Here is a 16,997-nt window from a genome sequence, read left to right as displayed (position 1 = left end):
GCCGGCACATTCCCATACAGCTGTCCCCTGTTGGGCTCTGGTCCTGCCAGATGCCTGAACAACAGCCTCTTATCTTCAGCAGAAGCCCCAGGGCAGGGCCATGACTGCCCTCCTTTCATCCCTCCCCAGGCAATACTCTCCCACACCAAAACTGGCATGGCTATCTTGTGGACAAGTTTTATTTACATCATTGGAGAGTCTTGCTATGGACTGAGCATGTCCCATCAGAGAAGAAAATCTGTCCCTCTGGGATATTCATGCCATGTGACACCAGAGGCGATTGTATCAGGAAAGGGACACTTTTTTAAAATCATGGTGATCATCAGATTTTTGCAATCTTTTGCTTCCACTTTACAAAAACAGCTACTTCAGCATATACCTATTTTTCTCATGAATGGCGGTGGTCCTTGCCTGTAAAAAGGTTCAAGTATTGAAAGTATGTTTTGTAGACACATTCAGAACTACCAGCCTTTTGTTTTGCACTCCTCATCATTTCAAGAATATTGGTTGCTTCAGACAGCTTTTCAGATGCCAGGCAATGAAACACTGCACTATTCTAGAATAACTTCTGCAAGCACTTCTTACATTCAGACACAGTAAACCTACAAATGAACCCATCAGTCACCACAATGTCACCTTATTTGAAGAAGTTCTGCTGGTCTTGTTGAAGAGTTTAAAATAAGATAATGGAAATAACAGAAAATTTTTGTTAATTACATAATTTAATTGACTTCTCTGATTTTAAACTTTACGAATAATATTTCAGTGCTAGTTATTTGCCAACAATTTTTGAAATTCCAGGAGTTTTATTATCCTGTGTTGAAGTGCTATCTCAGAGGAGTCTCTGTATAGTATGCAGACGTCAGACCAACTTTTATCACAACACTGAATACTTACCTAAAGATTTAATTATTTAAATCTATAAAAATCAAGAAATCTGGATTTATCCAGTGTCACTGGTAATAAGAGAAGACATGATACATGTGAGTTTTTACTTTCCAGCATGAAATCCCAGTTAATGCAGAGCTATAAACAACAGCATGTAATTGATGAGAACCATGATATGCAGTGTTCTCTTTCAACTACATTTGTCACCTAAATTAGGACTACATGTTGGTATACATTTATTATTTTTTCATTACACACATTGTGTAAAACCACTCCTGGGACCAGGTCATTATTTTTCGTGTCTGCTGTATTTTTCTGAAGAAAATTGTATATTGTTTCAGGTGGTTTTTATACAATAAAAATTTCACACACTTGTTGATCTAGAACTCATCATAGCAGAAAAGTATTTGCAAGTAGTAACAAATTATTTCACTAGATTTTTATTGGGCTATTTTCAAATATAAATGAATGCATTCTGTTCACAAAAATAAGAGCTTTTCCAAATATTATTATTAGATAATAATGGAAGTGCTCAAATTATCATTCTGAAATTTTCTTATATTTTAGATAATGGTGTCCCTTCTTTAAACAACTCTGAATATTAGTCTCAAAGAGTAAGCTCTTCAATTTTAAAATACAGGTTATCCAAAGAGGGAGCAAAACAAAGCCCATGCAAGTTGTATGTCCAAATATGTTATTCTAATGACACAGAAATGAAATCACAGTTAAAAGACTGTAAGCCAACCATAAGCTAAAATGTGTAGGAACAAAACACAGCTATAATTTTTTAACAAATACAAAGGTTTCATTTGTCCATTGCACCAATGGAAATTGACCACTGAATTTCTTCAAAAAGAGTCAAACCATGAGATGATTCCAAGTTTTTCCAAATGAGGGAGGCTAACATTCACTTAATTATTTCATTTTGTGATTTCCTGACAAACTGTAAAAGCTATTTATGGCTTCAGAGTCACAAGCAAAGACAGAGCTCAGGTCTTTCTCCAGAAAATACAATAACATGAGCATCTTTTGCAGTAACAGGACTTGTGGCACTTACTTCAGCAGAGCTGGCATTTCAGTCATCAGCAGGTAAGGGTGCGCATGCGTGCACACACACACAAACACACACGCATACACTAGTTAGTACATTAGAGCAGAGCAACACATTTTTAAGATATCTGCCCTTTACAAAGTTAACTCACAGATTTAAAAAGGCTTGAATTTTCTATTATTTCTTGTTGAAAGATCATTTTTCTGTTAGTGAACATTTAATAGGTTCCATAAAGCAATGAAAAAAAAAAAAAAAAAAAAACCAAACTATTCAGCTTTATAAATCAGACACATAATGACTGGATTTAAGATGAAGGCTTTAAGTAAACCAGGAATCACATGCTTTACTTTTCTCTTAAAATTACACACAGGCTAATGGACTAAGAAAAAAGGAAAAAATATATTTTTATTCATAACAGCTCTAGTATTGAAATGTTTAGTAACTCAGTAACAAAACACTGCAGTAAATGGATAACAATGACTGTTCTTAACTGTAAACTACAGACTGTTCCAAGGAACAAGCTCTTATTCTGTAGCATCTCAATTTGTTTGTGATCAAATAGTATCAACTTCATGGCCTTGTCAGTATGCTAAAACAAACGAAACACAAAAAGCCCTAACACACACACACACACACACACCAAAAAATAACAAACTCAAAAAACCTAAGCCAGTTTTTGAATAAAATGAAACAGCTGACTAAAGGTCTCTCTATAATTTGGGAAACCACCAGTATTAGACTCCATTCCTTTCATTCTTAAACATGCAAGTCTTCACTTGCTAAAACTCATTGATAATAAAAAAATCTATCCCATTATATATTTAGATTTCTTCGTGTGGATATTAAAATAAACTATGTTCTGAAATTAAGAATTAAAATACCTCCTCTAGTTTTCCATACATATTTGCCTGTATAAATATACTTCATCATTTTACAAATTAGAATATTTATATTAAAGCTTTCGGACAGCAAATCATTACAGCTTAACATGAACAAACAATTCCTGTGTTTTGGATCTGTCTTTAAATCATGTTTGGAGATAACGAAAATCATCCAAAATGAGTGACTGCAAATAATATAAACACATTTATTTAGAAAAATAAACTGAAAATGCTGCTTGTCTGTTAGATTTCTCCATGAAGTATAGACAAATGGTTAGAAAATTTTTATGTCAAACACATATTACAAATGACTTCTTTAACAGTAACTGGGACTATAATGTCAATGTTCAATAGGAACATTTTGGATGTGTAATTCAATAGACTAAACTTGGCTGCTAATATGATAAAAAATGGATGCTATTAAAAAAGATTATATCCCCTTTTTAAATACACCTTATCATGTTGATGCTTTTTCATATATATACATATATATATATGTATGTATATGTATGTATTTATTTAAACCTAAGAAAGGACCATAGTCCTTTCTGTGAAGAGATCCCCATAGTGAAAGAGAGCGCAAATGTTTTTCTTCAGTTCTAACTTTTTAATTCCTTTTGGAGCCCCGGCAAAACATAGCTTGTTGTGGTCAAAAATCTCTTGGGGCCATCTGTGCAAATGGTGGCACACATCATTACCCTGAATGGAAGTGACAGTGCAAATACTAGAAGTGCATTGATATGCAATCTCTAACAGCTGAAATTCTTCAAAGTTGGGTGGAGGACAGGAGACAGCATCCTTTTAAGCAATTTAACATCACTGATGCCTTGTTCCTGTATGGCTTTCAATATGTACAAGGGATGACAGAGGTCTTCTATCCCCACAGACAGTAACATTCCTCTGTTACAGTAAATGCGTTAATTTTCTGCTATCACCTAAGTGCTTCATTTCTCCTTTTGGCTACATATTGAAATATTTTTGGATGCTGGCTGGAGCCATGAAAAACTCATTGTTTGTTACTCTGGTTGCTCAGCACAGAACACAAGTGTCAGGCTTGGAGAGAGCAGTTTCTGCAACGGGGCAAGACATTTAGTCCTCTTTATTCTTTTCCTCTAAGTGGAATTTAAGGCTGTGGCTTTTGCCAGGACTCAGCTTGTAGCTGTCAGATCTGAGGAAGATGAGTCAATGCAGATTACACTCATGATCAGTTGTGCTCTCACTTGAAGGGCTTTTCCATTCTCCATTGAAGGTCAGGTTCCTGGTTACTTTTCAGATCTGGCCTGCAAGAAGTCACAAGGATGAATCTGATATGCAAATAATTAACCGACGTGCCTCCAGATATAGATAGTCCTTCAAGCCTGAAGGTGCTGTTAAAAAGAAAAGAAGATAAAGACGAAATTATAAAAATGTTACTTTAAAGAGACAAAGTTAATAGTAAAGAAAACAGAACTTCGAATGATCGTTCCATTTTTTATGTAAGCAAGAGTTCCAAGAATTATGATTCTTTGAAATGACCTTTTATAGTTGTACTTTATTACTGATACAAGCCTTGGTTCTCTGCTGGGGGAAATGGCTTTAATTTTAATGGTGTCTTTGGAATTATGTTGTATTATACCACCTGAGAAACTGATCATTACTATCCTAGGTCTCAGAGTATATGCTGATCTTGAAATTATGTTTTTTTAATCTTTTTTAAAATTATTCTTTTTAGGAGGATTACCCTCTTTAACCTACCTAACAGAACAATTCAGCTTAACAATATGCCTGAGGGCACAAAATGAAACAAGAAATCCTGAGATCTTAAAAATAAAGAACTATATATTAAGCATTCGAAAAAACCTCTAAGAATTCAAGTCTAATTTAATCAGAGATTCTATATTCTAATCCCTGTTCTGAAATAAAATAGAAAGTGAATTCACCAGAAGTTTCCCACCTGGCAGGTAAGTTTCCTAATCACTAAAACACCATATAAAATTTTGCTTTGAGTCTTTCACATTGACTTTTGTGAAACTGCTTTAATTTCTATAAAGCACTAAAATAGTCCTAGTCAGTGAAAGAGAGTAACACTCCAATCTAGTGCTGAAGTTCACTGACTCACTGAATTTCTTTAGTTTATTTATCAGATAAGATAAAGCAGTATCAAAAAGAGAGACCTTAGGATACTTACCTGTTGGTAGTTAGGACACTAACTTGGGTTAAATAATTAAATTCATACCTCCTGAGGAAAAGAATGAGAACTTCCTCTTCCAAGGTTTGTGATTTGTACTCAGACCTACATACTGCAAGGGGAAGGCAAAATTAGTTCTTTGCCATTAGCTTTATGAATATAGCCCTTCATTCACATTTCCTCTAATTTCATATTGACTGGAATACTTCAATTTGATAAAGATTGCCTAGGGTAGGATGGAAGGTCACTTTGTCAGGCAAAAAAAACCATCTGAAGTAGTTGTGTTGTCAACCCTTTTTATTTTTTTCCCCATAACTAAAAAAAAAAAAAAAAAATCAATTATTCAGGGAAACTTAATTAGTATTTGGGATTGTAACAATGGCTCAATGTAATGCAAGTCATGTAAATATGGTATAATAAATGTATGATAAAATTGGCCCAGAAGGAAATTTTTTTCCTAGTTAACTACTTAGGGTTTGGCTCACGTTATTAATGAAGAAGTGGAGGGTCCTAAACATCTGTTAGCAGCTTAGCCTTTAACTGAGGAAAGTTTTCATATTACTAGAAACACACAACCCTTTTTCAGCTGTCACAGTTTTTGGCTGCAATTGCCTTTGGGCTAACATTTTTGTGTATGTTAACACCTCATAAAAATCACAAAAAAAAGGATGGTATTGCTCTTCAACTCAGCTTAATGCTCATGAAACAGGATTAGTAATGTACAACAAACATATATGTGAAAGTAATAATAATAATCATCATCAATAAATAAAACAAATAGTATTTGTTCTCTGTCAGAAAACAGTTGTTTCTCAAACTTATTCTGAATACAGTATAAAACAATGCTGAGCAGCTATAGATATGAAGAGCAATATATTTTATTTCTTTTCCTCTGGGTTGCAATTCATAAATATTCAATATCACACACACAAAAAGTGGTGCATCAGGTATACCTGGATTCCTCTAGCATCTCTCTAATTCAGTCAACAACCCCACAATTTGATTCATTCCCAGTCATACAACCACATGACATCCACCTTCATTTCATCAACATTCTCTCACAGAAAAGCCTGCCTTTTGATTCTTTACGATATCTCTGCTAAAAAGCACAAACTTCACCACTGTGAAAAATGTGATGCACCTCTACACATTAATAAAGAATTTGATCAAATTAGAAGATTATAGTTAAGCTTGCTCAGTGAAAAATTCAGAATGTGGCAATGCCTGTATCAAAAAAAGAAGAAGCATTTCCTCTTGACACCTCCAAAAAAAAAATATGTAATTTCAGATCATTATTGTACACATGAAGAAGTGAGGCACAGAGAGAAAATAGGACAGTCATTGGAAAAAACTGTGTCTACTAATTACAGATACCTATCCTGAACTGTCTAGTTCTTAATTCTATAACTTTTACTATTTTGAAAATGAGGTTTTACATTCACATCACTACATTTAATTCATCATTACAAAATCCCTTCATTACACCATATCTTGTCAACATCCTCATAGTGAAAGAAACAGACCTTCCTAGGGAGCTAGAGTTCAGACAATTTATGGGAGTCTGTTTTGTTCACTCACATCTTTTCTCTTCCCTTTCATTACTTTGGCAGCATCATCAGGTCATTCTCTTCCTTCTACAGCAAAACGATTTAGTTCCAAAAAACAGACACAGGGAAAGCAATTTCATTGTTTCCCCCATTCAAAACCAGGTAACTATTCTTCTGTAATAAAAATTATGTTTTACTTCTCTGACAGTATTACCTGAAAAACATCTCCCTTCTGTTTCCTTCTGTTTGCCACAGTTTTCTTAATAACTGAAAACGAGTCCACTCCAATCTACCACAATATCCTCCTCATCATCATGTCCATGACCACAGTGTCACTGCAGAGAGTTCTATGCAAAACACTGCAGATGGAAAATATTAAGGAAAAAGGCTACTAAAGGGAACCACCCTTTCATCTCAGACCTATGGGGTGCTATGCATGCACTAGTTATAAATTGAACAGTGAAGTACAGGTTTGGTACAAAATAGGAAAATGGTAGGAGGGGACATTTATCTAAGCTTAGCTGAATAAGCAATACATTTTCATTTAAAGATACACAAATATAGAGATAGTCAGGTTCAGCTTACAGTATTTAAAGAGTAATAAATGTCATTTGATTCTATAGTGACATGACAGGAAGACATCAAGCAAATTGTATAGAAGACATCTATCAACTTGGAACCGATGAGTGCAGTGGTGACTGTCAATGATCACAGAAAAGGATGCTTTAAATGCAACTTTCTATGCTGGGTCTAGTGCCTTTTATCGAGAAAAAGAAGCAAACTACTAGGAAATGCACTTCACATTCAATTGAGAAAGAAATTTACTTCATTAATACTACGCTATATAACTTCCACATCATTTTAAGAGTCTGATAAAAGCACCTGAAAAACGAGCCTAATTAAAATCTCCATTATTTGGGCTATTTTAGCACAGACAGCATAATTTGGACCTGTCATAAGCACACTAGCAGTAAGAGCACACGCCAAGCTATTAGTTGTACTCACATATTTAAGGGTATAACAAATGTTCCTAATGGAAAAAAAAAAAAAAAAAACACATATTAATATATAGTCCTAAACACTGTGCACATATTTTCTAGATATCATTTAAATAGTAATGACATCTGTTTCAGTTACTCAGTTATACCTGAAAGATACAGAAATATTTAGATTCAGATATAGACTATTTTATCTATATTACCTTAGGTTTTTTTAGCCCTTTCAGAAAAGATGCATTAGTGTGCTAATTCCTTCAACAGAAGAAAGAATCATTGAAAGGGAAGGGAATGCCTTTGCAGAGGTTTTTTCTGCTTGTTGATATTGTCCAAGAAATCTCAATCATAACCCCTGGTGTATTTTTTTGGGGTATAAATTTAAATAACAGATTTCAGAAGACACACAGCCTCAGTCAGAAACCAGAATATTTCAGATAAAAATGTGTATGTTTTATGATTAAAGAAAATCTGCTGAATGCAAACCCAATGTTTTAGCAAACATTTTATTCTTCCATCAACATTTTAACTGTATAAGCCAATGCTAGCATTTTTGTGTTCTGTGATGTAACACTGTTGAGACATCTTTCTCAACCAAATCAAAACAACCCAGAATGATAACAAATCCACCACCACACTTCTTTGTAATTCTTCCTATTATTTTCCTCAGAAGCTTTAGAATACTTATTTACATGTGATTGCTTTATTCTACTGTTTCAGTCCGTAAATAATTTATTTCCCAGTGAGCAAACGATTCCCAATTACTTATTGAAGTTTTTCTTTTTCTTTCAAAGCCTTTAAAGAGATTGTAAATGGCATAAAAAATCAAAATATCTACATTTATACATTTTCCATTTTTTCTTTACTCACTATAATTCATTTATATGTTGACAATATGTATTAGCTTCTACAGTAGCATTATTCTTATCTTGTGAAACTCTAAGAACACTTCCCTAATGTGGTTATCAAGTCCTCTGTTGTTCTAGCTTTGATATCTCTAGACCTTTCTCCAAAACCATTTCTATATATAAAGATAATCCTAAATAGAAATCTGTAAATGATGTCAGAGTGTATAATGAAAGCACTTATTGAATACACTTTTCCAACTGAACTCATTCTGCCTAAATAATGTGTTTGTAGAATTTTACTGTCTTTTTGTGCTTGCACAACAAAATGAAGACCATCAGAATATTGGCTCTGAGAGCTACTCTAGAATAATTTTTTTATAACGAAAAATTAATAACAGAAGCATGAAATGCATGTCAGGAGCATCATGCTTGTCAATACATGAAACTCATAAAATTTCCTGTTTGTTACTTATAAAGTGTTGGCCAGACTGCTGTGGTGCTTGTCAGTAATGTCCCAAACAGTTCAGATTTGAAAGAAGAAATTTGTGAGACTGACAAAATGAAATTAAGCCTTTTTTGTTGATACCCTTAGTTTTCAACACAGCTGAACTCTAGGCAACCAAAGTTACCAGGTGGTATCTTGACACAATTAAAATCAATAGTCAATGTTAGAAGTTGACATGATGAATGCCAAAAATGCCACAACTCCAGCTAAAAAATGTTAAAAGAGGAAAGAATGGCATTGGAAAAAGTCCTGATGGTGCATTCTGGATAACTGTGGCAGCCTTGTTCACTGGTCAGAGGCACCTTGTCTGGTAACAGAAGTATACATAAATTTAACTGGAGAAGAAAGATCTTACTTCCTCAGAAGTAAAGAAGGGATATATAAATAAGCATTTTGAAAATTTCTCAGACATATTTTTTGATTGAAACAATGTATTTCTGTTCACAGTTTTAAACCTTTAGAAACATTTTTATCAGGTTATTTTTCTTAACATGACTCTTTTTTTTTTTTTTTTGGTCATTTGACTTTTTGGTCACTCAACCACTTAGATATTGGAAAACTGTTCTGGCAATTTCTTAAACCATGTCTTACGATAGAATCGGTTATGCCAAGTGTGAATACATTCCTAGAAAGCCTGTTTCTTTTTTCCTTAGTTTTTGAATATGGTACGATACATCTTTCATGAAAAAACTACTAAGAAAATATTTCTGGGAGGGCATTTTGAATTCATTTTGTCTCTGGGATACATGTTTACTAGCTCCCAGAAAAGCTATTTTCTCAAAAAATTAGCTTTCTGCTACTTTTTATCTTGTATTTGACTAGCATGCAAAGGAAAAGCAAGAAATTGTCAAGAAGAGGAAACCAGCTTTTTTGTGCTACAGCATGATATAAAATTCAAGCTATCTTTCATTTCAAAGGGGCAAGGCATGGATCTTGCAATTTTCATTTACAGTTAGGCTTCTGATCTAGACTTGTTTAAAAAGCAAGGCCAAGTACACTTAAATGCTTGTTTACCAATGGCTGTAATAGAATATATATAGACATATGTAAATATAAATGTATATATTTATGCATTATTTATATATCCTATCTATGTGTATACATCTAATGTGCGTATATATATATATATATTAATTATCTCTTTCTTCTACTGAGTTGGGTTAGCTACAGGACAGATCTTGGACAATATCCATAAGCCTGCAACCAGTTGGACTGCAGTTTGCAAGGTCACATTCAAAGCCACAGATCAAGTGGCCACTTCAGTTGTACCAACAGCAATAGCTGAGCAACCAACGTGAAAACTAGATTGGTTCTGCATACACAGACATAGTCATACTTCAGCTTAGTGATATCCCTGAAAAAGACAGACTAATGATACTAGGGAAATTAATTTCATGTACTGACAGCCACTCAAATGTCTGGTGATGGTTCTTGAACAGTAGATATCTATTGTTTAACCACAAGGCCTTTTAATACAGAAAGTATTTGAGTATTACTTTATGAGGGATTACTGAAATAATTTATTATACCAGTGGACAATAATTAAATAATAAATCTGGCCTTGCATATGAAGCACTTAACTATATGAAAGGAAATTTGAGTCCACTTTCTGGTTAGGCTGCAGATTTCCTCTCAGATTCAAGCAAATACTTTTAATCTACATGTTATAAGCTAACAGCAGTTTATTTGACTTTGTCCTTTTCACTCTCTCTAGATTTCTACTTCATCTTTCCAGAATGTAAATAATCTGCAACACTGAAACTACAAGCACAAACACTAGAACAAGAGTTCTGATGCTTGTTGAGGGCTCTCTATACTTTTTAAACAACAGAAACAAATAGACCCTACATTGTTAGTGGTAAAAAAAAACTTGTTTCTTGCAGCATCCTTCCACTGAATATCAGGGGGGTGGAGATGCATGGCTAAGTAAACTGGAGGCCTACTGCTACTTTCCCAAACTGAGGTTCTATATCTGAGATGCACAAAGAGAATCTATAGTGCTATGGAGAACAACATGGTCCAGGGAACCCATCTATTCATTCTTACTGCATTTTTTTGGGTTAAAAATAGGCTTTTAAACATTAGAGCTAGATAATACATGATACTATTTTAATCTTTCCACCCTTATTGTTGCCTTCCTTTTCATGTTGAGTCAAAGAAGATTTCATTAATTAGCTTGAATGCACATCTGTGTGAAATGGAGGTAGAACAATGATTAGGAAAAGAAGGAGATGCAAAAGACAGCTAAGTACCTAACAGAAGTAACTTTCTCTTTTTAATGATTAGTGAAAAATTAGCTAGCAACACACTTGGGGAATTGGTTACAAAGTTTACCTATCTATTTTAGCACAAGCAATGCCATATTGAGCAAATAATGAAACAAAAATTTTAAGTATGAAGTAGCTTTGAAATTGCAATGAGTTGCCAAACGATGTCACAGCCAGTATCTAGTGCTAGCAAGTCTCCTACCAATGCTGTACCTATTATCTCTTTGCTTCACCTAAAGACCTTGCCATCACTGACTTCTTAAATTTCATTTGCTGGAAGAAACTAAAAGAGATGGAAGGTCTGACAGGTCAGAAAAAAGACCACCATCCCATACCCTATATGTGTCTGTCTGTATTTTTTCTATAAAATTTCAGATTTCCCGTGGTTTACTTTTAAACCAGTCAGTTCCTGAAGATGACTATATAAGAGAAAACAGGATGATAATACAAATTCCTGCAAACCTACACTCACTGAATAAAAATAATTTATGTGAGTATATGGCATAAGCTACATGCCAATGGAAAAAACCTTTTATCAATCAGGGAAATGGACATTAGTCTCAGGACAAGTAGAATTTCATATAAAATAGTTCAATGCTTTAAAGGACTTGCATCTGTTAGTATTTAAAAATGTTGAGTTTTATCTTTCAATTTTTAGAGTTTAGAGGTTTTTATATAATTATATGTCTTAAAGTGACATGTGAATAGTTTGAAAATCATTCTTCCCAGAGTACATCTTTAAGTTGACAGGTGTAACCTTTCTTCATTCAGCCTGAAGCTAGGAAGGATGAATAAGTGAGCTGGCAGCCCTCTGCTTGCTTATTAAAAAAAAAAAAAAAAAAAAAAATGTATATGGGTGAAAGGAGACATGTAGGAGACAATATAACTATTAATATTTCTGCTTTTTTTTTGACATTTACAGATCTTTCATCTATTTCAAATTACTCAAGCAATCCAGCAGCCTTGCAGGATTAAGCCTACTTTGCATGCCAAAAGGACTTAAGAGACATCAGCAAATATCTGTAAATACTTTGGCACAGCCTTCTCCAGGTTTGCCTATTGAAGTATGAAATAATTTATGATTCTAGCTGACAACATGTTGTTCATTAACAAGTTCTTTACAGGGTTTACTTTTTCCTTTATCATTTGACACAAATATTTTGCCACACAAGAAAAAAAATTAATTTCACTGCCAGCAGAGTTATGGAGATTACTGAAACTACATTATCCTGTTCTCCCTAAACATGTGAATGTTGCTAAAGGCTCACAATGATTCATTACTATTGTGGTTAGTCAACATACTTAAAATTTTTTGGGGTTTTCTGTGATGCTTCTGGACACCGGGAGGTTCGGTCTTTGTATCTAGGAAATATTAACTGTTAGAAATTATTGAATAGCTCACAACTGAATCTTGGGCAGAAACCTGTAAGTGCAAGAGAGGCCCTGAGGCCATGCAGCAATGGGATAGTGTTTACTACAAGTCTCCACACTTCAGCAGCCTACTGGAAGACTTCCTGACCAACAGTTGCAACCCTTTTCTATCACAAGGCACAAAAGAAAGGGCTGCATCTACTGCTTGAGACATCATACACTGTGAAAGAAAAATACTGACACTTCTATGCATTTGTTTATCAAGACTTAACCAGCTACTTTCCTGAGCTCCCAAGGAAATCATGGTATCAGAAAGAAATTGAATGGAGACAGCAAAATATATTCTAAAAATGTAAAAATATATTATTAGATTGAAAGGTGAAAAAACCCCACATGGCTAAGCATCAATAAATTACCTAGCATCTTCATATGCCTTTTGTTTTCAGCAACAATATGCATGAAAGAGATCGACCTGACAGGACATATATATTGAAGATGTATGAAAGAATCTCCTTATGGTAAGCACTATGTGTTTTCTGGGAATGCTCAAATGTAATTAATATAAAGCTTAGTAAAGAAAGAGCTCTGATTTGTGAAGTGGTACGTACTCTGTGAGAATGTACTTGCTTTCTAGATTATAAAAGCAGACATACAGGAAGCTAAAACTTTTGCAAATACACAACAATTCAATGCAAACTTTCATTTTAAGCATTGTCAGCTTAATTTTCAACATCTTCTTCAAATACCTGTATGAAACAAGAGACGCTCTTGTGCATCCTCTCTTATTAGCTGTCTTATTCCCATTTATCCATCACTACAAATATCATTAACTATACGCAACTGATGCTTAAAAGGCAGAAATATCAGTTTATCAGAAATATAAGTATTAATCTTTTTCCTAGGCATTTAGAATGATGTCTTTTAATTTATTTTGAGTAATCCTAAAAATGAGCTTCCAGAATTCTGTTATGTTGTTGTGACATAACACCATATTTGAAACAAACACATAAATCTGGGGTAACTCTGGAAAAAGGCAATGAAAACAAAGATCAGCATTTCAGCTTCTCATTTTGCAGACCTGTGATGGGTCACTTCACTTCTGTAGCCTGTTTATCAATTTTAAGCTGAATGCCCAGAAGTCTAGACTTGCATGAAACAGTATTTTTTGACAAATTTAGTGATCACTGTTTTTCTCCATCCAACCTGAATGATGTGTTATGCTATATAGAGCTGGACAGGACAGTCAAACACAAAGTCAACAAGAAATCTTACCTCCACTTAGCTTTTAAAGAACTTAATTTCTCTCACTTATTAGCACAGATGTTTCTATCAAAATCTATACATGTGAAAAATAGTAAAGAACTATTTCAAGTGCATAGCAGGATATGGTGAGCTCCATCAGGAAAAGGGGACATTTACACAGGCAACGATCTATCCCAGTTTCAGATCTCTTTCCTTATTACAGGAAAAAGCCATAAAGCATATCTGCCTTAGAACTTTCATTGTATCGATCAAATATGCTTCAAGGCTTGGCTCACAATTAACATAAAATCCTTTTGTATTTTTTTGTTGGTTGGCTGGTTGGTGGTTTTTTTTTGTGTGTGTGTTTTTTTTTTTTTTTTTTCCAGTATCAACAGTTGCAAACCACAAGACCTTTGCCAGTGCAGACTGGCTTGCTGACTGAAAATCATTGGCCATCCCTGCTTTGATGCAAGTACCCATCCTCATCTGGCTTTGGAGTGATTTGCTTAACAAGAAAGATACATAGGCTGTCAAAAGCAGATCAGAATTCAAATACAACCCATTAAATTCTCCTGCTAATGCTATTCAGAAAAAGGTTACTAGCAAAATGCACAATCCAGTGCTTTGCACATTAAACACATATCTCAAAGACAGTGTTTTTCTGACCAATGAAATACAGCAAACTATTGGGGCAGCAATACTGTGAGCTTTTCACAAAAGAGGTTAGTCATTTTGACGGACTGCTTTAAAGCTGAAAACAAGAATAAAACATCTGGATCTATTTATCTAAATCAGTTAGTTGGATATATAAGAAAGCCTGCTGCAAAATCCAATCAGAGCAGTGGTACATGCTCTGGGCTATGTGGATTGGAATTATGTTTGAAGCACTGAACCTACTCTGTGCTCACTGAGTTGGCTAAGGTCCTCTCCAATGTTGTTTTCCAAGTCACAGTTCAAACTATGAGAGTTTGTAGCTCTTCAGATAAGTCACAGTTGGTCCTCTGCATATCTGAAAAACCTCCTTAAGCGTTTTCTCCTCTGCACAGGACGGAAGGCCAAAATCACCGTTAATTCTTTTTTCAAGTAGGATGGACTTTCTATCTGTCATGGTATATAGCAAAGACACTTGGCTTTGATTTCTGTAATTGATGCACTCAGAAATGGTTTTATCTTGCTGAACGAGTCAAAATTATTAGAAGAAAGTACTTAATCTTGAACAAAGATTCCCAAATCTTATAAAGTTGTGCTAGTTATGGCTGGGATTGAATTAATTTTCTTCACAGCAGCTAGTATGGGGCAATGTTTTGGATTTGTGCTGAAAACAGCCTTGATAATTCAGGGATGTTTTTGTTATTGCTGAGCAGCACTTACACAGCATCAAGGCCTTTTCTGCTTCTCACCCCACCCCACCAGCAAGTAGGCAAAAGAAGGGGGTGCACAAGAAGTTGGGAGGGGACACAGTTGGGACAGCTGACCGCAATTGACTAAAGGGATATGCCATACCATACGACGTCATGCTCAGCATAGGAAGCTGGGGGAAGAAGAAGGAAGAGAGGGGACTCTTGGAGTGATGGTGTTTGTCTTCCCAAGTCACCATTCCACATGATGGAGCCCTGCTTTCCTGGAGATGGCTGAACATCTGCCTGCTGGTGGGAAGTGATGAGTGAATTCCTTGTTTTGCTTTGTGTGTGTGGCTTTCGCTTTACCTGTTAAACTGTCTTTATCTCAACCCATGAGTTTTCTCACTTTTACCCTTCTGATTTTCTCCCCCATCCCACTGTGGCAGGGAGTGAGCAAGTGGCTGGGTGGTTAGTTGCCAGCTGGGGTTGAATCATGACAAGTCTATGGTTACAGTTAGCTATATGCACAAATTTCAGATTTTCTGAATTTACTTGATTTTGCACACCATTGTTCTTTAAATTTTAGCCTTAGTCTCTTAACTTTCAGTTTCTGGTGTTTGAAACCAAGTAAATTTTCACCTACACATAATCTCAGTGCCTAATGCAAACTTATATTTGCTGCTGTGACCTTGTATGGGAAGGTGATCTCTTCAAGTCATGGGAAATCATCACTCTTTTGATGCTTCTGCAGATGCTCTGAGAGGTGCCTGTGTGTTCCAGTGACTTCTCCAGTGTCCCTCTTTCCTTTCCATGGAATGGAGAGTGTGAGAATGAGTAGCAATACAAGAAATGAAACTGAAAAACACATGAAGCTCTGGAAGCTCTGTGGGAGTCTGGAGGACAGTAAACTGCCACCTACCTATTAGAAATATTAAAAAAAAAAAAAAAAAAAAAAAGCTATGACAAGTAGACTATCTTTGATTTCACACAACTATACTCTTTTCCTGTGTTGCTTCTTTCCCTTTAATACTAAACCATTTTAAAAAGAAGGGCTAGTGTTGGTTTTGACAGACAATGGTGCCTATCTAGGACACTGACCACATATCAGCAGTTCAAAGAACCAACTTACTTAAGGCAGGGCAACTCTCAGGAAAAGGAGAATTGCCTAACATATATGGCACTGCTATATCAAATGTGGCAATGGGACAAATTAAATGTATGTATTTGGTGAAAAGCAGCAATTTGGTCACTACAACAAAACCAGATAAAAGAATTTACACAGTCGGTTCTCAGTTGCCCTAATGGTGCAGTAAGACAGATAGAAGAAAACAAAAAAATGTAATACCATACCATAAAACTTAAGTAAATTAAGTAACCAAACATAAATACATTTTTTAATAAACTTTCTTGATTTTTTTTGTAGAGACCAGACATCATTTTAGACATCAGTGAGCAGAGCCTGATAAAGACAGCATGCCCCTTGTGTTAACCATTGTGTGACAAAGCAATGCACCCGGAAGCAAAATAGAAAGGAATGTCTGAAGAATCCATTATTTGGATAATTCCCTTGCAAATAGTTAAAAAATCAACTCTGCTCCAGCCACAGTGCACCTTATATTGTTTTGGTGGGGTTTGGATTTGTTGGGTTTTTTTGTGTGTGAAGAATTATGTGTATTTCCTTTGCAAACCCAACAAGAGAAGCTGGAACTTTGACCTGATGAAACTTTCTTCTACAGTTAATATTGAAAACTATATTAATCCTTAAAATCACTTCTCCTTTTAAAGTTATCTATCACCCTCTTAACTCTTAATGCCTAAAAGAGCCTCTAATCAAGAGCAGCATAAAAACTTTTAAGAGAAGAAAATTGGAGAAGCTTGCTTTTATTTCCAATACTTTC

The 16,997-nt window shown here is 34.9% G+C and overlaps 1 protein-coding gene across 3 annotated transcripts in view; it reads right to left on the bottom strand.

Annotated features, from left to right (window-relative positions):
* Window positions 1-1,449: 1,449 nt before the first annotated feature.
* The window catches only part of PRR16 (proline rich 16), a 170,164-nt gene continuing 154,616 nt past the window's right edge, over window positions 1,450-16,997 (bottom strand). The window contains exons 3-4 of one of the 3 annotated variants that reach the window (XM_042787988.1): window positions 5,036-5,099; window positions 1,450-4,187 (exon numbers count right to left, since the gene is read on the bottom strand). The gene's annotated coding sequence lies outside the window, so the exon portion shown is untranslated. Of the gene's footprint in view, window positions 4,188-5,035; window positions 5,100-6,822; window positions 6,894-7,539; window positions 7,565-16,997 lie in introns of those variants that run through there. The other 2 variants (XM_042787989.1, XM_042787987.1) reach the window with 2 other exon arrangements.

The sequence above is a fragment of the Tyto alba genome, unplaced genomic scaffold, assembly GCF_018691265.1.
Source record: "Tyto alba isolate M040663 unplaced genomic scaffold, T.alba_DEE_v4.0 Super-Scaffold_13, whole genome shotgun sequence".
NCBI classification, from domain to species: domain Eukaryota; kingdom Metazoa; phylum Chordata; class Aves; order Strigiformes; family Tytonidae; genus Tyto; species Tyto alba.
Note: the sequence above shows the minus strand (reverse complement) of the source record. Positions and strands in the feature narration are given on the sequence as shown.